Source organism: Phyllobates terribilis, unplaced genomic scaffold, assembly GCF_046119375.1.
Source record: "Phyllobates terribilis strain yellow unplaced genomic scaffold, ASM4611937v1 Scaffold_525__1_contigs__length_1214945, whole genome shotgun sequence".
Classification (NCBI taxonomy): Eukaryota; Metazoa; Chordata; class Amphibia; order Anura; family Dendrobatidae; genus Phyllobates; species Phyllobates terribilis.
The window spans coordinates 479588-503046 of NW_027363285.1; the positions used below are offsets into that span (position 1 = coordinate 479588).

The following is a 23459-nucleotide window of genomic DNA, read 5'->3' on the forward strand; positions in this document are numbered from 1 at the left end:
CTCAGCAGACAGTATCACACAGGATAGGATTAGATACACGGCTCAGCACACAGTATCACACAGTATAGGATTAGATACACGGCTCAGCACACAGTATCGCACAGTATAGGATTAGATACCCGGCTCAGCACACAGTATCACACAGTATAGGATTAGATACACGGCTCAGCAGACAGTATCACACAGTATAGGATTAGATACACGGCTCAGCAGACAGTATCACACAGGATAGGATTAGATACACGGCTCAGCAGACAGTATCACACAGGATAGGATTAGATACACGGCTCAGCAGACAGTATCACACAGGATAGGATTAGATACACGGCTCAGCAGACGGTATCACACAGGATAGGATTAGATACCCGGCTCAGCAGACGGTATCACACAGGATAGAGTTAGATACACTGCTCAGCACACAGTATCACACAGTATAGGATTAGATACACGGCTCAGCACACAGTATCACACAGTATAGGATTAGATACACGGCTCAGCAGACAGTATCATACAGGAGAGGATTAGATACACGGCTCAGCAGACAGTATCACACAGGATAGGATTAGATACACGGCTCAGCAGACAGTATCACACAGGATAGGATTAGATACACGGCTCAGCAGACAGTATCACACAGGATAGGATTAGATACACGGCTCAGCAGACGGTATCACACAGGATAGGATTAGATACCCGGCTCAGCAGACGGTATCACACAGGATAGAGTTAGATACACTGCTCAGCACACAGTATCACACAGTATAGGATTAGATACACGGCTCAGCACACAGTATCACACAGTATAGGATTAGATACACGGCTCAGCAGACAGTATCATACAGGAGAGGATTAGATACACGGCTCAGCAGACAGTATCACACAGGATAGGATTAGATACACGGCTCAGCAGACAGTATCACACAGGAGAGGATTAGATACACGGCTCAGCAGTCAGTATCACACAGGATAGGATTAGATACACGGCTCAGCAGACAGTATCACACAGGATAGGATTAGATACATGGCTCAGCAGACAGTATCACACAGGATAGGATTAGATACCGCTCAGCAGATAGTATCACACAGGATAGGATTAGATACACGGCTCACCAGATGGTATCACACATGATAGGATTAGATACACGGCTCAGCACACAGTATCACACAGGATAGGATTAGATACACGGCTCAGCAGACGGTATCACACAGGATAGGATTAGATACACGGCTCAGCAGACGGTATCACACAGGATAGGATTAGATACACGGATCAGGAGACAGTATCACACAGGATAGGATTAGATACACGGCTCAGCAGACGGTATCACACAGGATAGGATTAGATACACGGCTCAGTAGACAGTATCACATAGGATAGGATTAGATACACGGCTCAGCAGACAGTATCACACAGGAGAGGGTTAGATACACGGCTCAGCAGACAGTATCACACAGGATAGGATTAGATACACGGCTCAGCAGACAGTATCACACAGGAGAGGATTAGATACACAGCTCAGCAGACAGTATCACACAGGAGAGGATTAGATACACAGCTCAGCAGACAGTATCACACAGGAGAGGATTAGATACACAGCTCAGCAGATAGTATCACACAGGATAGGATTAGATACACGGCTCAGCACACAGTATCACACAGGATAGGATTAGATACATGGCTCAGCAGACGGTATCACACAGGATAGGATTAGATACACGACTCAGCAGACAGTATCACACAGGATAGAATTAGATACACGGCTCAGTAGACAGTATCACACAGGATAGGATTAGATACACGGCTCAGCAGACGGTATCACACTGGACAGGATTAGATACACAGCTCAGCAGACGGTATCACACAGGATAGGATTAGATACACAGCTCAGCAGACAGTATCACACAGGATAGGATTAGATACACGGCTCAGCAGACAGTATCACACAGGACAGGATTAGATACACAGCTCAGCAGACAGTATCACACAGTAGAGGATTAGATACATGGCTCAGCAGACACTATCACACAGGAGAGGATTAGATACATGGCTCAGCAGACGGTATCACACAGGTTAGGATTAGATACACGGCTCAGCAGACAGTATCACACAGGATAGGATTAGATACATGGCTCAGCAGACAGTATCACACAGGATAGGATTAGATACACGGCTCAGCAGAGAGTATCACACAGGATAGGATTAGATACACGGCTCAGCAGACGGTATCACACAGGATAGGATTAGATACACGGCTCAGCAGACAGTATCACACAGGATAGGATTAGATACATGGCTCAGCAGACAGTATCACACAGGACAGGATTAGATACACGGCTCAGCAGACAGTATCACACAGGATAGGATTAGATACACGGCTCAGCAGACAGTATCACACAGGATAGGATTAGATACACGGCTCAGCAGAGAGTATCACACAGGATAGGATTAGATACACAGCTCAGCAGATAGTATTACACAGGATAGGATTAGATACACGGCTCAGCAGACAGTATCACACAGGAGAGGATTAGATACACAGCTCAGCAGATAGTATCACACAGGATAGGATTAGATACACGGCTCAGCAGACAGTATCACACAGTATAGGATTAGATACACGGCTCAGCAGACAGTATCACACAGGATAGGATTAGATACACGGCTCAGCAGACAGTATCACACAGGATAGGATTAGATACACGGCTCAGCAGAGAGTATCACACAGGAGAGGATTAGATACACGGCTCAGCAGATGGTATCACACAGGATAGGATTAGATACACGGCTCAGCAGACAGTATCACACAGGATAGGATTAGATACACGGCTCAGCAGACAGTATCACACAGGATAGGATTAGATACACGGCTCAGCAGACAGTATCACACAGGATAGGATTAGATACACGGCTCAGCAGAGAGTATCACACAGGATAGGATTAGATACACGGCTCAGCAGACAGTATCACACAGGAGAGGATTAGATACACGGCTCAGCAGACGTTATCACACAGGATAGGATTAGATACACGGCTCAGCAGACAGTATCACACAGGATAGGATTAGATACACGGCTCAGCAGACGGTATCACACAGGATAGGATTAGATACACGGCTCAGCAGACGGTATCACACAGGATAGGATTAGATACACGGCTCAGCAGACGGTATCACACAGGATAGGATTAGATACACGGCTCAGCAGACGGTATCACACAGGATAGGATTAGATACACGGCTCAGCAGACAGTATCACACAGGATAGGATTAGATACACGGCTCAGCAGACAGTATCACACAGGAGAGGATTAGATACACGGCTCAGCAGACAGTATCACACAGGATAGGATTAGATACACGGCTCAGTATCACACAGGAGAGGATTAGATACACAACTCAGTATCACATGATAGGATTAGATACACGGCTCAGTATCACACAGGATAGGATTAGATACATGCCTCCGTGTCACAGGATAGGATTAGATTCATGGCTCAGTATCACAGGATAGGATTAGATACACTGCTTTGTATCACACAGGATAAGATTAGATACACGGCTCAGTATCACAGGATAGGATTAGATACACGGCTTTGTATCACACAGGATAGGATTAGATACATGGCTCAGTATCACAGGATAGGATTAGATACACGGCTTTGTATCACACAGGATAGGATTAGATACACGGCTCAGTATCACAGAGGATAGGATTAGATACACAGCTCTGTATCACACAGGATAGGATTATATACACGGCTCCGTATCACAGGATAGGATTAGATACACGGCTCTGTATCACAGAGGATAGGATTAGATACACAGCTCTGTATCACACAGGATAGGATTATATACACGGCTCCGTATCACAGGATAGGATTAGATACACGGCTCAGTATCACAGAGGATAGGATTAGATACACGGCTCAGTATCACAGGATAGGATTAGATACACATTTCAGTATCACACAGGATTAGATACAGGTTGCTCTCGGCTGTCAGTCTCGTGTATCCGCTGTCCTGCAGGTTCGGGTACAGACATGTCGGGGGCGCTCTCTCTGGACTCGGTGACCCTGTTCCAGCAGGATCCTGGCGGTGTGACGTATCGTATCCCGGCTCTGCTCTTCTTCCCTCCATCTTCTTGGCCTTGGCGGAGAAGCGCTCGTCCCCCGATGATCAGGACGCCCTGTACCTGGTGGTGCGGCGCGGTCGGGTGCAGCGCGGGGAGGTGCAGGTACCGACTCCTCATGTCACCTCTCTCCGCGTCTGATCTTGTGACTTTCCAACGTCTCCATCTGTTTTGCCTCCTTAGTGGGAAGACGCAATGCCGGTGAGCCACGCCAAGTTACCGGGGCACCGGACCATGAACCCCTGCCCGCTGTACCATCCCGACACCGACACCGTCTTCCTCTTCTTCGTCTGTGTAAAAAGCGAAATCTCCGAGTTCCGGCAAATCATAACCGGCCGAAATGCCGCCCGGCTCTGCTACGTCACCAGCCGCGACCACGGCCAATCGTGGAGCCTACCGAAAGACGTGACGGAGGAGGTCCTGGGTGAGGACCTGAAGAGCTGCGCCACCTTGACGGTTGGCCCCGGTCACGGCGTCTGCTCTCCGTCGGGCAGGCTGATCGTGCCCGCGTACCTGTACTACATCCACTCCCGCGTCTGCGGCCTGCCCGTCCCCTGGAAGACCAAGCCCCACTCATTCATCTTCTACAGCGACGACCGCGGAGAGAGCTGGCACAAGGGCAGCGGACTGTGGCGGCAGAAGACAGGGGAGTGCGAGGTGGCCGAGGTGACCTGCAGCAGCGGCAACGACCTCCTGTACTGCAGCGCCAGGACCGGTCAGCGCTACCGGGTGGAGGCGACCAGCAGCCCCCAGTCCATGGAGTTCACAGATGCCCACTACAATAAAAGCCTGTGTGAGCCGCCTCATGGCTGCCAGGGCAGTGTGGTGAGCTACAGGCCTCCGGAGGCAACTCAGGACGAGGCGGACAGCGGGGAAGAGTCGCCCCTTCAGCATAGCGTCACGTCCTGGCTCCTCTACTCCCATCCCACCAGCAGCCGGGGCCGCGTGGACTTAGGAGTCTACTTGAATAAATCACCCCTTGTGCCGTCCACCTGGACCCCACCGTGGGTCATCAACGAGGGTCCCAGCGGGTACTCGGACCTGGCGGTGTGCCAGGACACTCACTCCTTCGCCTGCTTATTTGAATGCGGAAAGGACGCGGCGTGCGAAAAGATCGTCTTCCGGAGGTTCACGATGGACGAGCTGCTGAACAATTCCTCTAAGCCCTAATCACGAGTGTCGGGGCCTCCGCCAAGTCTCCGGGTGCCAAAAGTAACCCAGTATAGGAATGCACTGAGGGGCCACAAGATGGCGCCATCCACCACTCTCCTGACCCCCGATACACGCTCTCATACTGCTCATTAGATGGTGTCTGATCCCCCCCTGTAATTAACAGGTTCTATCCACTCCTCTCTATCATGGACACCTTAAAGGGATCTTCCCATGAACTATATCATCCCCATCCACGTGTCTGATGCGGTCTCTGCCCAGCACCACCTCACCCTCTGGAGCCGTCTCTGCCCAGCAACTCCTCACCCTCCGGAGCCGTCTCTGCCCAGCACCTCCTCACGCTCTGGAGCCGTCTCTGTCCTGCACCTCCTCACCCTCCGGAGTCGTCTCTGCCCTTCACCTCCTCACCCTCCGGAGCCGTCTCTGCCCTGAACTTCCTCACCCTTCGGAGCCCTCTCTGCCCTGCACCTCCTCACCCTCCGGAGTCTTTTCTGCCCTTCACCTCCTCACCCTCCGGAGCCGTCTCTGCCCAGCAACTCCTCACCCTCCGGAGTCGTTTCTGCCCTTCACCTCCTCACCCTCCGGAGTCGTCTCTGCTCTGCACCTCCTCACCCTCTGGAGCCGTCTGTGTCCTTCACCTCCTCATCCTCCGGAGCCGTATCTGCCCTTCACCTCCTCACCCTCCCGAGCCGTATCTGCCCAGCACCACCTCACCCTTCAGAGCCGTCTCTGCCCAGCACCTCCTCACCCTCCGGAGCCGTCTCTGCTCTGCACCTCCTCACCCTCCGGAGCCGTCTCTGCCCTGAACCTCTTCACCCTCCGGAGCCGTCTCTGCCCACCACCACCTCACCCTCCGGAGCCGTCTCTGCCCACCACCACCTCACCCTCTGGAGCCGTCTCTGCCCAGCAACTCCTCACCCTCCGGAGTCGTCTCTGCCCTGCACCTCCTCACCCTCCGGAGCCGTCTCTGTTCTGCAACTCCTCACCCTCCGGAGCTGTCTCTGTCCTGCACCTCCTCACCCTCTGGAGCCGTCTCTGTCCTGCACCTCCTCACCCTTCAGAGCCGTCTCTGCCCAGCACCTCTCCCTCCGTAGACATCTCTGCTCTGCAACTCCTCACCCTCCGGAGCTGTCTCTGTCCTGCACCTCCTCACCCTCCGGAGCCGTCTCTGTCCTGCACCTCCTCACCCTTCAGAGCCGTCTCTGCCCAGCACCTCTCCCTCCGTAGACGTCTCTGCTCTGCACCTCCTCACCCTCCGGAGCCGTCTCTGCCCTGAACCTCCTCACCCTTCGGAGTCGTCCCTGACCTTAACCTCCTCACCCTCCGGAGCCGTCTGTGTCCTGCACCTCCTCACCCTCCGGAGTTGTCTCTGCCCAGCACCCCCTCACCCTCCGGCATCGTATCTGCTCTGCACCTCCTCACCCTCCGGAGCCATCTCTGTCCTTCACCTCCTCACCCTCTGGAGCCGTCTCTGTCTTGCACCTCCTCACCCTCCGGGCTTGTTTCTGCCCAGCACCACCTCACCCTCCGGAGCCGTCTCTGCCCAGCCCCTCCTCACCCCCCAGAGCCGTCTCTGCCCAGCACCTCCTCACCCTCTGAAGCCGTCTCTGTCCTGCACCTCCTCACCCTCTGAAGCCGTCTCTGCCCTGCACCTCCTCACCCTCTGGAGTTGTCTCTGCCCTGCACCTCCTCACCCTCCGGATCCATCTCTACCATGCACCTCTTCACTCTCCGGAGCCGTCTCTGCCCTGCACCTCCTCATCCTCCGGAGCCGTATCTGCCCTTCACCTCCTCACCCTCCAAAGACGTCTGTGCCCTGCACCTGCTCAACCTCCGAAGCTGCCTCTGCCATGCACCTCCTCACCCTCCAAAGCCGTCTCTGCCCTGCACTTCCTCAGCCTCCAGTTCCGACTCTGCCGTCCTCCTATTCACCGTCCGGAGCCGTCTCTGCCGTGCACCTCTACACCATCCAGAGCCGTCTGTGTCCTGCACCTCCTCACCCTCCGGAGTTGTCTCTGCCCAGCACCACCTCACCCTTCAGAGCCGTCTCTGCCCAGCACCTCCTCACCCTCCGGCATCGTATCTGCTCTGCACTTCCTCACCCTCCGGAGCCATCTCTGTCCTTCACCTCCTCACCCTCTGGAGCCGTCTCTGTCTTGCACCTCCTCACCCTCCGGGCTTGTTTCTGCCCAGCACCACCTCACCCTCCGGAGCCGTCTCTGCCCAGCCCCTCCTCACCCCCCAGAGCCGTCTCTGCCCAGCACCTCCTCACCCTCTGAAGCCGTCTCTGTCCTGCACCTCCTCACCCTCTGAAGCCGTCTCTGCCCTGCACCTCCTCACCCTCTGGAGTTGTCTCTGCCCTGCACCTCCTCACCCTCCGGATCCATCTCTACCATGCACCTCTTCACTCTCCGGAGCCGTCTCTGCCCTGCACCTCCTCATCCTCCGGAGCCGTATCTGCCCTTCACCTCCTCACCCTCCAAAGACGTCTGTGCCCTGCACCTGCTCAACCTCCGAAGCTGCCTCTGCCATGCACCTCCTCACCCTCCAAAGCCGTCTCTGCCCTGCACTTCCTCAGCCTCCAATTCCGACTCTGCCGTCCTCCTATCCACCGTCCGGAGCCGTCTCTGCCGTGCACCTCTACACCATCCAGTGCCGTCTCTGTCCTGCACCTCCTCACCCTCTGAAGCCGTCTCTGCCCTGCACCTCCTCACCCTCTGGAGTTGTCTCTGCCCTGCACCTCCTCACCCTCCGGAGCCATCTCTGCCATGCACCTCTTCACTCTCCGGAGCCGTCTCTGCCCTGCACCTCCTCATCCTCCGGAGCCGTATCTGCCCTTCACCTCCTCACCCTCCAAAGCCGTCTGTGCCCTGCACCTGCTCAACTTCCGAAGCTGCCTCTGCCATGCATCTCCTCACCCTCCAAAGCCGTCTCTGCCCTGCACTTCCTCATCCTCCATTTCCGACTCTGCCGTGCTCCTATTCACCGTCCGGAGCCTTCTCTGCCCTGCACCTCTACACCATCCAGAGCCGTCTCTGTCCTGCACCTCCTCACCCTCCAATGCCGTCTCTACCCTGCTCCTATTCACCATCCGGAGCCTTCTCTGCTCTGCACCTCTTCACCATCCGGAGCCTTCTCTGCCCTGCACCTCCTCACCCTCCGGCGTCGTCTCTGCCCTGCACCTCCTCACCCTCCAATGCCGTCTCTACCCTGCTCCTATTCACCATCCGGAGCCTTCTCTGCTCTGCACCTCTTCACCATCCGGAGCCTTCTCTGCCCTGCACCTCCTCACCCTCCGGCGTCGTCTCTGCCCTGCACCTCCTCACCCTCCAATGCCGTCTCTACCCTGCTCCTATTCACCATCCGGAGCCTTCTCTGCTCTGCACCTCTTCACCATCCGGAGCCTTCTCTGCCCTGCACCTCCTCACCCTCCGGCGTCGTCTCTGCCCAGCACCTCCTCACCCTCCGGCATCGTATCTGCTCTGCACCTCCTCACCCTCCGGAGCCATCTCTGTCCTTCACCTCCTCACCCTCTGGAGCCGTCTCTGTCTTGCACCTCCTCAACCTCCGGGCTTGTTTCTGCCCAGCACCACCTCACCCTCCGGAGCCGTCTCTGCCCAGCCCCTCCTCACCCCCCAGAGCCGTCTCTGCCCAGCACCTCCTCACCCTCTGAAGCCGTCTCTGTCCTGCACCTCCTCACCCTCTGAAGCCGTCTCTGCCCTGCACCTCCTCACCCTCTGGAGTTGTCTCTGCCCTGCACCTCCTCACCCTCCGGATCCATCTCTACCATGCACCTCTTCACTCTCCGGAGCCGTCTCTGCCCTGCACCTCCTCATCCTCCGGAGCCGTATCTGCCCTTCACCTCCTCACCCTCCAAAGCCGTCTGTGCCCTGCACCTGCTCAACCTCCGAAGCTGCCTCTGCCATGCACCTCCTCACCCTCCAAAGCCGTCTCTGCCCTGCACTTCCTCAGCCTCCAATTCCGACTCTGCCGTCCTCCTATTCACCGTCCGGAGCCGTCTCTGCCGTGCACCTCTACACCATCCAGTGCCGTCTCTGTCCTGCACCTCCTCACCCTCTGAAGCCGTCTCTGCCCTGCACCTCCGCACCCTCTGGAGTTGTCTCTGCCCTGCACCTCCTCACCCTCCGGAGCCATCTCTGCCATGCACCTCTTCACTCTCCGGAGCCGTCTCTGCCCTGCACCTCCTCATCCTCCGGAGCCGTATCTTCCCTTCACCTCCTCACCCTCCAAAGCCGTCTGTGCCCTGCACCTGCTCAACTTCCGAAGCTGCCTCTGCCATGCATCTCCTCACCCTCCAAAGCCGTCTCTGCCCTGCACTTCCTCATCCTCCATTTCCGACTCTGCCGTGCTCCTATTCACCGTCCGGAGCCTTCTCTGCCCTGCACCTCTACACCATCCAGAGCCGTCTCTGTCCTGCACCTCCTCACCCTCCAATGCCGTCTCCACCCTGCTCCTATTCACCATCCGGAGCCTTCTCTGCTCTGCACCTCTTCACCATCCGGAGCCTTCTCTGCCCTGCACCTCCTCACCCTCCGGCGTCGTCTCTGCCCTGCACCTCCTCACCCTCCAGAGCCATCTCTGCCCAGCACCTCTTCACTCTCCGGAGCCATCTCTGCTCTGCACCTCCTTATCCTCCGGAGCTGTCTCTGCCCTGCACCTGCTCAACCTCTGAAGCTGCCTCTGACCTGCACCTCCTCACCCTCCGGAGTTGTTTCTGCCCAGCACCACCTCACCCCCCGGAGCTGTCTCTGCCCAGCACCTCCTCACCCTCTGAAGCCGTCTCTGCCCTGCACCTCCTCACCCTCCGGAGTCGTCTCTGCCCTGCACCTCCTCACCCTCTGAAGCCGTCTCTGCCCTGCACCTCCTCACCCTCCGGAGTCGTCTCTCACGTGCACTTCCTCACCCTCCGGAGCCATCTCTGCCCTGCACCTCTTCTCTCTCCGGAGCCGTCTCTGCCCTGCACCTCCTCATTCTCCAGAGCCGTATCTGCCCTTCACCTCCTCACCCTCCGAAGCCGTCTCTGCCCTGCACCTGCTCAACCTCCGAAGCTGCCTCAGCCCTGCACCTCCTCACCCTCCGAAGCCGTCTCTGCCCTACACTTCCTCATCCTCCAATTCCGACTCAGCCGTGCTCCTATTCACCGTTTGCAGCCGTCCCTGCCCTGCACGTCTACACCATCCAGAGCCGTCTCTGTCCTGCACCTCCTCACCCTCCAATGCCGTCTCTACCCTGCTCCTATTCACCATCTGCAGCCTTCTCTACCCTGCACCTCTTCACCATCCGGAGCCTTCTCTGCCCTACACCTCCTCACCGTCCGCAGCCGTCTCTGCCCTGCACCTCTACACCATCCAGAGCCGTCTCTGTCCTGCACCTCCTCACCCTCCAATGCCGTCTCTACCCTGCTCCTATTCACCATCTGCAGCCTTCTCTACCCTGCACCTCTTCACCATCCGGAGCCTTCTCTGCCCTTCACCTCCTCACCCTCCGGAGTCGTCTCTGCCCTTCACCTCCTCACCCTCCGGAGCCGTCTCTGCCTTGCACCTGCTCAACCTCCGAAGCCGTCTCTGCCCTGCACTTCCTTACCCTCCAATTCTGACTCTGCCGTGCTCCTATTCACCTTCCGGAGCAGTCTCTGCCCTGCACCTCTTCACCATCCAGAGCCGTCTCTGCCCTGCACCTCCTCACCCTCCAATGCCGTCTCTACCCTGCTCCTATTCACCATCTGGAGCCTTCTCTGCCCTGGACCTCTTCACCATCCGGAGCCTACTCTGCCCTTCACCTCCTCACCCTCCGAAGTCGTCTCTGCCCTGCACCTCCGAAGCCGTCTCTGCCCAGCACCACCTCACCCTTCAAAGTCGTCTCTGCCCAGCACCTCCTCACCCTCCGGAGCCGTCCCTGTCCGTCACCTCCTCACCCTCCAGAGTCGACTCTGCCCTGAACCTCCTCACCCTCCGGAGCCGTCTCTGTCCAGCACCTCCTCACCCTCCGGAGCCGTCTCTGCCCAGCACCACCTCACCCTCCGGAGCCGTCTCTGCCCAGCACCACCTCACCCTCCGGAGCCGTCTCTGCCCAGCACCTCCTCACCCTCCGGAGCCGTCTCTGCCCAGCACCACCTCATTCTCTGAAGCCGTCTCTGTCCTGCACCTCCTCACCCTCCGGAGTCGTCTCTGCCCTGCACCTCCTCACCCTCTGAAGCCGTCCCTGTCCGTCACCTCCTCACCCTCCAGAGTCGACTCTGCCCTGAACCTCCTCACCCTCCGGAGCCGTCTCTGTCCAGCACCTCCTCACCCTCCGGAGCCGTCTCTGCCCAGCACCACCTCACCCTCCGGAGCCGTCTCTGCCCAGCACCACCTCACCCTCCGGAGCCGTCTCTGCCCAGCACCTCCTCACCCTCCGGAGCCTTCTCTGCCCTACACCTCCTCACCGTCCGCAGCCGTCTCTGCCCTGCACCTCTACACCATCCAGAGCCGTCTCTGTCCTGCACCTCCTCACCCTCCAATGCCGTCTCTACCCTGCTCCTATTCACCATCTGCAGCCTTCTCTACCCTGCACCTCTTCACCATCCGGAGCCTTCTCTGCCCTTCACCTCCTCACCCTCCGGAGTCGTCTCTGCCCTTCACCTCCTCACCCTCCGGAGCCGTCTCTGCCTTGCACCTGCTCAACCTCCGAAGCCGTCTCTGCCCTGCACTTCCTTACCCTCCAATTCTGACTCTGCCGTGCTCCTATTCACCTTCCGGAGCTGTCTCTGCCCTGCACCTCTTCACCATCCAGAGCCGTCTCTGCCCTGCACCTCCTCACCCTCCAATGCCGTCTCTACCCTGCTCCTATTCACCATCTGGAGCCTTCTCTGCCCTGGACCTCTTCACCATCCGGAGCCTACTCTGCCCTTCACCTCCTCACCCTCCGAAGTCGTCTCTGCCCTGCACCTCCGAAGCCGTCTCTGCCCAGCACCACCTCACCCTTCAAAGTCGTCTCTGCCCAGCACCTCCTCACCCTCCGGAGCCGTCCCTGTCCGTCACCTCCTCACCCTCCAGAGTCGACTCTGCCCTGAACCTCCTCACCCTCCGGAGCCGTCTCTGTCCAGCACCTCCTCACCCTCCGGAGCCGTCTCTGCCCAGCACCACCTCACCCTCCGGAGCCGTCTCTGCCCAGCACCACCTCACCCTCCGGAGCCGTCTCTGCCCAGCACCTCCTCACCCTCCGGAGCCGTCTCTGCCCAGCACCACCTCATTCTCTGAAGCCGTCTCTGTCCTGCACCTCCTCACCCTCCGGAGTCGTCTCTGCCCTGCACCTCCTCACCCTCTGAAGCCATCTCTGTCCTGCACCTCTACACCATCCAGAGCCGTCTCTGTCCTGCACCTCCTCACCCTCCAATGCCGTCTCTACCCTGCTCCTATTCACCATCTGCAGCCTTCTCTACCCTGCACCTCTTCACCATCCGGAGCCATCTCTGCCCTTCACCTCCTCACCCTCCGGAGTCGTCTCTGCCCTTCACCTCCTCACCCTCCGGAACCGTCTCTGCCTTGCACCTGCTCAACCTCCGAAGCCGTCTCTGCCCTGCACTTCCTTACCCTCCAATTCTGACTCTGCCGTGCTCCTATTCACCTTCCGGAGCTGTCTCTGCCCTGCACCTCTTCACCATCCAGAGCCGTCTCTGCCCTGCACCTCCTCACCCTCCAATGCCGTCTCTACCCTGCTCCTATTCACCATCTGGAGCCTTCTCTGCCCTGGACCTCTTCACCATCCGGAGCCTACTCTGCCCTTCACCTCCTCACCCTCCGAAGTCGTCTCTGCCCTGCACCTCCGAAGCCGTCTCTGCCCAGCACCACCTCACCCTTCAAAGTCGTCTCTGCCCAGCACCTCCTCACCCTCCGGAGCCGTCCCTGTCCGTCACCTCCTCACCCTCCAGAGTCGACTCTGCCCTGAACCTCCTCACCCTCCGGAGCCGTCTCTGTCCAGCACCTCCTCACCCTCCGGAGCCGTCTCTGCCCAGCACCACCTCACCCTCCGGAGCCGTCTCTGCCCAGCACCACCTCACCCTCCGGAGCCATCTCTGCCCAGCACCTCCTCACCCTCCAGAGCCGTCTCTGCCCAGCACCACCTCATTCTCTGAAGCCGTCTCTGTCCTGCACCTCCTCACCCTCCGGAGTCGTCTCTGCCCTGCACCTCCTCACCCTCTGAAGCCATCTCTGTCCTGCACCTCCTCACCCTCCGGAGTTGTCACTGCCCTGCACCTCCTCACCCTCCGGAGTCGTCTCTGCCCTGCACCTCCTCACCCTCCGGAGCCGTCTCTGCCCTGGACCTCCTCATCCTCCGGAGCCGTCTCTGTCCTTCACCTCCTCACCCTCCGGAGCTGTCTCTGCCCTGCACCTCCTCACCCTCCGAAGCCGCCACTGCCCTGCACTTCCTCACCCTCCCAATTCTGACTGCCCTGCTCCTATTCACCGTCCGGAGCCGTCTCTGCCCTGCACCTCCTCACCATACGGAGCCGTCTCTGCCCTGCACCTCCTCACCCTCCGGAGCCATCTCTGCCCTGCACCTCCTAACCCTCCGGGCCGTGCAGCTGCCTCCATTCTGCTTTTTATGTGTTTTTCATCTGTTTCTTCTTATCTTTTGATTTGTTTGTTGATACATTTTTTTATGACATTTCTCTTCTGTAAATCTCTTTCTTCCGAGTAGTAATTGTTTTGTGATTACTTTCTGCAGCTCATTATCCAAAATAGTTCAGACCATCCTAAATATTGTCTGTTAGTGTAGCAGTAATGAGCGAGAACGACCTCTACTCGGAGAATACAGCCATGGTCGTATCCAGACTCCTCTGTCCCCTGCAGACTCCTCTGTACCCTCCAGACTCCTCTATCTCCTCCAGACTCTTATGTCCTCCTCCAGACTCTTCTGTCCTCCTCCAGACTCTTCTGTCCTCCTCCAGACTCTTCTGTCCTCCTCCAGACTCCTCTGTGCTCCTCTAGACTCCTCTATCCTTCTCCAGACGTCTCTCTACTCCACAAGACGTCTTTCTTCTCCTCCAGACACCTCTGTTCCCCTCCAGACTCTTCTGTTTCCCTCCAGACTCCTCTGTTCCCCTCCAGACTCCTCTGTTCCCCTCCAGACTCCTCTGTTCCCCTCCAGACTCCTCTGTCCCCTCCAGACTCTTCTGTTTCCCTCCAGACTCTTCTGTTTCCCTCCAGACTCTTCTGTTTCCCTCCAGACTCTTCTGTTCCCCTCCAGACTCCTCTGTTCCCCTCCGGACTCTTCTGTTTCCCTCCGGACTCTTCTATTTCCCTCAAGACTCTTCTGTTTCCCTCCGGACTCTTCCATTTCCCTCCAGACTCCTCTGTTTCCCTCCAGACTCCTCTGTTTCCCTCCAGACTCCTCTGTTTCCCTCCAGACTCCTCTGTTCTCCTCCAGACTCTTCTGTTTCCCTCCAGACTCTTCTGTTTCCCTCCAGACTCATCTGTCTCCTCCAGACTCCTCTGTCCTCTCCAGATTCCTTTGTTCTCCTCCATGCACTTCTGTTCCTCTCCAGACCCCTATGTCCTCTCCAGACCCCTCTGTCACTCCAGACTCTTCTGTTTCCCTCCAGATTCCTCTGTCCCCTACAGATTCCTCTGTTCCTCCAGACTCCTCTGTTCCCCTCCAGACTCCTCTGTTCCCCTCCAGACTTCTCTGTTACCCTCCAGACTCCTCTGTCCCCTCCAGACTCCTCTGTCCCCTCCAGACTCCTCTATTCCCCCCCAGATTCCTCTGTCCCATCCAGATTCCTCTGTCCCCTCCAGAATCCTCTGTTCCCCTCCAGACTCCTCTGTTCCCCTCCAGACTCCCCTGTTCTTCTCCATACTCTTCTGTTCCTCTCCAGACTCCTCTGTTCCTCAGACTCCTCTGTCCTCTCTGCACTCCTCTGTTCTCCTCCAGACTCTTCTGTCCTCCTTCAGACTCCTCTGTCCTCTCCACACTCCTCTGTCCTCTCCACACTCCTGTTTTCCCCTCCAGACTCCTGTTTTCCCCTCCAGACTCCTCTGTTCCCCTCCAGACTCCTCTGTTCCCCTCCAGACTCCTCTGTCCTCTACAGACTCCTCTGTCCCCTACAGATTCCTCTGTTCCCCTCCAGACTCCTCTGTTCTCCTCCAGACTCCTCTGTCTCCTCCAGACTCCTCTGTCCTGTCCAGACTCCTCTGTCCCCTTCAGACTCCTCTGTCCCCTCCTGACTCCTCTGTTCTCATCCAGACTCCTCTGTTCCCCTCCAGACTTCTCTGTTCCCCTCCAGACTTCTCTGTTCCCCCCCAGACTCCTCTGTCTCCTCCAGACTCCTCTGTCCTCTCCAGACTCCTCTGTTCTCCTCCATACACTTGTGTTCCTCTTCAGACCCGTCTGTTCTCCTCCAGACTCTTCTGTTCCCCTCCATACTCTTCTGTTCCCCTCCAAACTCTTCTGTTTTCCTCCATACTCCTCTGTTCTCCTCCAGACTCCTCTGTTCTCCTCCAGACTCCTCTGTCCCCTACAGACTCCTCTGTTTCCCTCTATACTCTTCTGTTCCCCTCCAGACTCCTCTGTTCCCCTCCAAACTCTTCTGTTCCCCTCCAAACTCCTCTGTCCCCTATAGACTCCTCTGTCTCCTCCAGACTCCACTGTTCCTCTCCAGACTCCACTGTCCTCTTCAGACTCCTCTTTTCCCCTACAGACTCCTCTATTCCAATCCACATTCCTCTGTCTCCTCCAGACTCTTCTGTCCCCTCCAGATTCGTTAATCCCCTCCAGACTCCTCTGTCCCCTCCAGACTCCTTAATCCCCTCCAGACTCCTTAATCCCCCCCCAGACTCCTCTGTTCCCCTCCAGACTCTTCTGTTCCTCTCCAGACTCCTCTGTTCCCCTCCATACTCCCCTGTTCCCCTCCATACTCCCCTGTTCTCCTCCATATTCTTCTGTTCCCATCCAGACCTTTTTGTTGCCATGCAGACCTTTCTGTTCTCCTTCAGATGCCTCTGTTCTCCTTCAGACTCCTCTATCCTTCTCCAGACGTCTCTCTACTCCACAAGATGTCTCTCTTCTCCTCCAGACACCTCTGTTAACCTCCAGACTCTTCTGTTTCCCTCCAGACTCCTCTGTTCCCCTCCAGACTCCTGTTCCCCTCCAGACTCCTATGTTCCCCTCCAGACTTCTCTGTCCCCTCCAGACTCTTCTGTTTCCCTCCAGACTCCTCTGTTCCGCTCCAGACTCTTCTGTTTCCCTCCAGACTCCTCTGTCTCCTACAGACTCCGCTGTTCCCCTCCATACTCTTCTGTTCCCCTCCAGACTCCTCTGTTCCCCTCCAGACTCCTCTGTTCCCCTCCAGACTCTTCTGTTTCCCTCCGGACTCTTCTATTTCCCTCAAGACTCTTCTGTTTCCCTCCGGACTCTTCCATTTCCCTCCAGACTCCTCTGTTTCCCTCCAGACTCCTCTGTTTCCATCCAGACTCCTCTGTTCTGCTCCAGACTCTTCTGTTTCCCTCCAGACTCTTCTGTTTCCCTCCAGACTCATCTGTCTCCTCCAGACTCCTCTGTCCTCTCCAGATTCCTTTGTTCTCCTCCATGCACTTCTGTTCCTCTCCAGACCCCTATGTCCTCTCCAGACCCCTCTGTCACTCCAGACTCTTCTGTTTCCCTCCAGATTCCTCTGTCCCCTACAGATTCCTCTGTTCCTCCAGACTCCTCTGTTCCCCTCCAGACTCCTCTGTTCCCCTCCAGACTTCTCTGTTACCCTCCAGACTCCTCTGTCCCCTCCAGACTCCTCTGTCCCCTCCAGACTCCTCTATTCCCCTCCAGATTCCTCTGTCCCATCCAGATTCCTCTGTCCCCTCCAGAATCCTCTGTTCCCCTCCAGAATCCTCTGTTCCCCTCCAGACTCCCCTGTTCTCCTCCATACTCTTCTGTTCCTCTCCAGACTCCTCTGTTCCTCAGACTCCTCTGTCCTCTCTGCACTCCTCTGTTCTCCTCCAGACTCTTCTGTCCTCCTTCAGACTCCTCTGTCCTCTCCACACTCCTCTGTCCTCTCCACACTCCTGTTTTCCCCTCCAGACTCCTGTTTTCCCCTCCAGACTCCTCTGTTCCCCTCCAGACTCCTCTGTCCCCTACAGACTCCTCTGTCCCCTACAGATTCCTCTGTTCCCCTCCAGACTCCTCTGTTCCCCTCCAGAATCCTCTGTTCCCCTCCAGACTCCTCTGTCTCCTCCAGACTCCTCTGTCCTGTCCAGACTCCTCTGTCCCCTTCAGACTCCTCTGTCCCCTCCTGACTCCTCTGTTCTCATCCAGACTCCTCTGTTCCCCTCCAGACTTCTCTGTTCCCCTCCAGACTTCTCTGTTCCCCTCCAGACTCCTCTGTCTCCTCCAGACTCCTCTGTCCTCTCCAGACTCCTCTGTTCTCCTCCATACACTTGTGTTCCTCTTCAGACCCGTCTGTTCTCCTCCAGACACTTCTGTTCCCCTCCATACTCTTCTGTTCCCCTCCAACTCTTCTGTTTTCCTCCATACTCCTCTGTTCTCCTCCAGACTCCTCTGTTCTCCTCCAGACTCCTCTGTCCCCTACAGACTCCTCTGTTTCCCTCTATACTCTTCTGTTCCCCTCCAGACTCCTCTGTTCCCCTCCAGACTCCTCTGTTCCCCTCCAAACTCTTCTGTTCCCCTCCAAACTCCTCTGTCCCCTATAGACTCCTCTGTCTCCTCCAGACTCCACTGTTCCTCGCCAGACTCCACTGTCCTCTTCAGACTCCTCTTTTCCCCTACAGACTCCTCTATTCCCCTCCACATTCCTCTGTCTCCTCCAGACTCTTCTGTCCCCTCCAGATTCGTTAATCCCCTCCAGACTCCTCTGTCCCCTCCAGACTCCTTAGTCCCCTCCAGACTCCTTAATCCCCCCCAGACTCCTCTGTTCCCCTCCAGACTCTTCTGTTCCCCTCCAGACTCCTCTGTTCCCCTCCATACTCCCCTGTTCCCCTCCATACTCCCCTGTTCTCCTCCATATTCTTCTGTTCCCATCCAGACCTTTTTGTTCCCATCCAGACCTTTCTGTTCTCCTTCAGATGCCTCTGTTCTCCTTCAGACTCCTCTGTCCCCTCCAGACTCCTCTGTGCTCTCCAGATTCCTCTGTTCCCCTCCAGACTCCTCTGTCTCCTCTGTTTCCTCCAGACCCCTCTGTTCCTCTCCAGACTCCGCAGTCCCCTCCAGACTCCATAATCTCTTCCAGACTCCTCTGTTCCCCACCATACTCCTCTGTTCCCCTCCATACACCCCTATTCCCCTCCAGATTCCTCTGTTCCTCTCCATACTCTTCTGTTCCTCTCCAGACTCTTCTGTTCCTCTCCAGACTCCTCTGTTCCTCTCCAGACCCTTTTCTTCCTCTCCAGACTCCTCTTTTCCTCTCCAGACTCCTCTGTTCCCCTCCAGACTCCTCTGTTCCCCTCCAAACTCTTCTGTTCCCCTCCAAACTCCTCTGTCCCCTATAGACTCCTCTGTCTCCTCCAGACTCCACTGTTCCTCGCCAGACTCCACTGTCCTCTTCAGACTCCTCTTTTCCCCTACAGACTCCTCTATTCCCCTCCACATTCCTCTGTCTCCTCCAGACTCTTCTGTCCCCTCCAGATTCGTTAATCCCCTCCAGACTCCTCTGTCCCCTCCAGACTCCTTAGTCCCCTCCAGACTCCTTAATCCCCCCCAGACTCCTCTGTTCCCCTCCAGGCTCCTCTGTTCCCCTCCAGACTCCTCTGTTCCCCTCCATACTCCCCTGTTCCCCTCCATACTCCCCTGTTCTCCTCCATATTCTTCTGTTCCCATCCAGACCTTTTTGTTCCCATCCAGACCTTTCTGTTCTCCTTCAGATGCCTCTGTTCTCCTTCAGATGCCTCTGTTCTCCTTCAGACTCCTCTGTCCCCTCCAGACTCCTCTGTGCTCTCCAGATTCCTCTGTTCCCCTCCAGACTCCTCTGTCTCCTCTGTTTCCTCCAGACCCCTCTGTTCCTCTCCAGACTCCGCAGTCCCCTCCAGACTTCTCTGTTCCCCACCATACTCCTCTGTTCCCCTCCATACACCCCTATTCCCCTCCAGATTCCTCTGTTCCTCTCCATACTCTTCTGTTCCTCTCCAGACTCTTCTGTTCCTCTCCAGACTCCTCTGTTCCTCTCCAGACCCTTTTCTTCCTCTCCAGACTCCTCTGTTCCTCTCCAGACTCCTCTGTTCCTCTCCAGACCCAACTGTTCTCCTTCAGACTCCTATGTCTTCCTCCAGAATTCTCTGTTGCCATCCAGACTCCTCTATTGCCCTCTAGACTCCTCTGTTCCTCTCCAGACGCCTCTCTTCTCCTCCAGACTCCTCTGTCTTCTCCAGATCTCAAGACTCCTGTCTTCTCCAGACTCCTCTGTTGCTTTCCAGACTCCTCTGTTGCCCTCCAGACTCCTCTGTTGCCCTCCAGACTCCTCTGTTCCCCTCCAAACTTCTCTCTTCCCCTCCAAACTTCTCTGTCCCCCTCCAGACTCCTCTGTCGCCCTCCAGACTCATCTGTTCCCCTCCAGACTCTTTTGTTCCCCTCCAGACTCTTCTGTTCCCCTCCAGACTCGTCTGTTCCCCTCCAGACACTTCTGTTCCCCTCCAGACACTTCTGTTCCCCTCCAGACTGCTCTGTTCCCCTCCACACTGCTCTGTTCCCCACCAGACTGCTCTGTTCCCCTCCAGACTCCTCTCTTCTCCTCCAGACTCCTCTCTTCTCCTCCAGACTCCTCTCTTCTCCTCCAGACTCCTCTCTTCTCCTCCAGACTCCTGTCTTCTCCTCCAGACTCCTCTCTTCTCCTCCAGACTCCTCTGTTCTTCTCCATACTCTTTTGTTCCCCTCCAGACTCCTGTGTCCCCTCCAGACTCCTGTGTCCCCTCCAGCCTCCTCTGTTCTCCTCCAGACTACTCTGTTCCTCTCCAGACCCCTCTGTTCCCCTCCATACTCTTCTATTCCCCTCCAGACTCTTCTGTTCCTCTCCAGACTCCTCTGTTCCTCTCCAGACCCTTTTCTTCCTCTCCAGACTCCTCTTTTCCTCTCCAGACTCCTCTTTTCCTCTCCAGACTCCTCTGTTCCTCTCCAGACTCCTCTGTTCCTCTCCAGGCCCAACTGTTCTCCTTCAGACTCCTATGTCTTCCTCCAGACTTCTCTGTTGCCCTCCAGACTCCTCTGTTGCCCTCCAGACTCCTCTGTTGCCCTCCAGACTCCTCTGTTCCTCTCCAGACGCCTCTCTTCTCCTCCAGACTCCTCTGTCTTCTCCAGACTCCTGTCTTCTCCAGACTCCTCTGTTGCCCTCCAGACTCCTCTGTTGCTTTCCAGACTCCTCTGTTGCCCTCCAGACTCCTCTGTTCCCCTCCAAACTTCTCTCTTCCCCTCCAAACTTCTCTGTCCTCCTCCAGACTCTTTTGTTCCCCTCCAGACTCTTTTGTTCCCCTCCAGACTCTTCTGTTCCCCTCCAGACTCTTCTGTTCCCCTCCAGACTGCTCTCTTCTCCTCCAGACTCCTCTCTTCTCCTCCAGACTCCTCTCTTCTCCTCCAGACTCCTGTCTTCTCCTCCAGACTCCTCTCTTCTCCTCCAGACTCCTCTGTTCTTCTCCAAACTTCTCTCTTCCCCTCCAGACTCCTGTGTCCCCTCCAGACTCCTGTGTCCCCTCCAGACTCCTGTGTCCCCTCCAGACTCCTCTGTTCCTCTCCAGACCCCTCTGTTCCCCTCCAGACTCTTCTGTTCCCCTCCAGACTCTTCTGTTCTCCTCCAGACCCCTCTGTTCTCCTCCAGACTCTTCTGTTCTCGTCCAGACTCCTCTGTCCCCTCCAGACTCCTCCTGTGCTCTCCAGACTCCTCTGATGTCCTCCAGACTCCTCTGCTCCTCTCCAGACTCCTCTATCCCCTTCAGACTCCTCTGTCTCCTCTAGACTCCTCTTTCTCCTTCAGACTCCTATGTCCTCTCCAGACTCCTCTGTTCTCCTCCATACACTTGTGTTCTTCTCCATACCCGTCTGTTCCCCTCCAGACTCCTCTGTTCCTCTCAAGACCCCCCTCTTCTTCTCCAGACCCCACTGTTCCCCTCCAGACTCCTCTGTTCCCCTCCAGACTCTTATGTTCCCCTCCAAACTCTTCTATTCCTCTCCAGACCCCACTGTTCTCCTTTAGACTCCCCTGTCGCTTTCAGACTTCTTTGTCCTCCTCCAGACTCCTCTGTCCTCCTCCAGACTTTTCTGTTCCCTTCAGTGCCCTATGTTTCCATTACCTCAGTGCATGTGACACCGCACAGTCTACAGATTTTTGTGAATGATGAAACTTTTCCTTTATCTACAATGTGCTGCCCCTTTAAATCTCTGCAGTGACTGTTAAAAGGATGAACCAGGGAGCTAATAAAGCTGAGACAATGTAAAGTACAATGACTTCTACTTTGTGTTAGAATTCCAGTGATTAGGGGGGTGCACAGTACAGGGGGAGGTCTGGTCCAGTACAGGAGGAGGTCTGGTCCAGTACAGGGGGTGCACAGAACAGGAGGTGGTCTGGTCCAGTACAGGAGGAGGTCTGGTCCAGTACAGGGGGGTGCACAGTACAGGGGGAGGTCTTGTCCAGTACAGGGGGAGGTCTGGTCCAGTACAGGGGGTGCACAGTACAGGAGGAGGTCTGGTCCAGTACAGGGGGGTGCACAGTACAGGGGGAGGTCTGGTCCAGTACAGGAGGAGGTCTGGTCCAGTACAGGGGGAGGTGTGTTCACAGTAGAGGGGGGTTGCACAGTACAGGAGGAGGTCTGGTCCAGTACAGGGGGAGGTGTGTTCACAGTACAGGGGGGTTGCACAGTACAGGAGGAGGTCTGGTCCAGTACAGGGGGAGGTGTGTTCACAGTACAGGGGGGTTGCACAGTACAGGAGGAGGTCTGGTCCAGTACAGGGGGGTGCACAGTACAGGGGGAGGTGTGTTCACAGTACAGGGGGGGTGCACAGTACAGGAGGAGGTCTGGTCCAGTACAGGGGGGTGCACAGTACAGGAGGAGGTCTGGTCCAGTACAGGGGGGTGCACAGTACAGGAGGAGGTCTGGTCCAGTACAGGGGGGTGCACAGTACAGGAGGAGGTCTGGTCCAGTACAGGGGGGTGCACAGTACAGGGGGAGGTCTGGTCCAGTACAGGAGGAGGTCTGGTCCAGTACAGGGGGAGGTGTGTTCACAGTAGAGGGGGGTTGCACAGTACAGGAGGAGGTCTGGTCCAGTACAGGGGGAGGTGTGTTCACAGTACAGGGGGGTTGGACAGTACAGGAGGAGGTCTGGTCCAGTACAGGGGGGTGCACAGTACAGGGGGAGGTGTGTTCACAGTACAGGGGGGGTGCACAGTACAGGAGGAGGTCTGGTCCAGTACAGGGGGGTGCACAGAACAGGAGGATGACTGGTCCAGTACAGGGGGAGGTCTGTTCACAGTACAGGGGGTGCACAGTACAGAGGGAGGTCTGGTCCAGTACAGGGGGGTGCACAGTACAGGGGGAGGTCTGGTCCAGTACAGGGGGGGGTGCACAGTACAGGAGGAGGTCTGGTCCAGTACAGGGGGGTGCACAGAACAGGGGGAGGTCTGGTCCTGTACAGGGGGGTGCACAGTACAGAGGGAGGTCTGGTCCAGTACAGGAGGAGGTCTGGTGCAGTACAGGGGGAGGTGTGGGAGGTCTGGTCCAGTACAGGGGTGGGGTGCACAGTGCAGGGGGAGGTCTGGTCCAGTACGGGGGCGGGGGGGTCTTGTCCAGTACAGTCGGGTGCACAGTACAGGAGGAGGTCTGTTCACAGTACAGGGGGGTGCACAGTACAGGAGGAGGTCTGTTCACAGTACAGAGGGAGGTCTGGTCCAGTACAGGGGGGGTGCACAGTACAGGGGGAGGTCTGGTACAGTACAGGGGGGGGGGTGCACAGTACAGGGGGAGGTCTGATCCAGTACAGGGGGGGGTGCACAGTACAGGGGGAGGTCTGGTCCAGTACAGGGGGGTGCACAGTGCAGGAGTAGGTCTGGTCCAGTACAGGGGGGTGCACAGTACAGGGGGAGGTCTTGTCCCGTACAGGGGGGTGCACAGTACAGGAGGAGGTATGGTCCTGTACAAGGGGGTGCACAGTACAGGGGGAGGTCTGGTCCAGTACAG

General features: G+C 56.7%; 1 pseudogene; it reads left to right on the forward strand.

Annotated features, from left to right (window-relative positions):
• The first annotated feature begins 4029 nt into the window (after positions 1-4029).
• Positions 4030-5298, forward strand: LOC141231550 (sialidase-3-like; annotated as a pseudogene).
• Positions 5299-23459: the final 18161 nt, after the last annotated feature.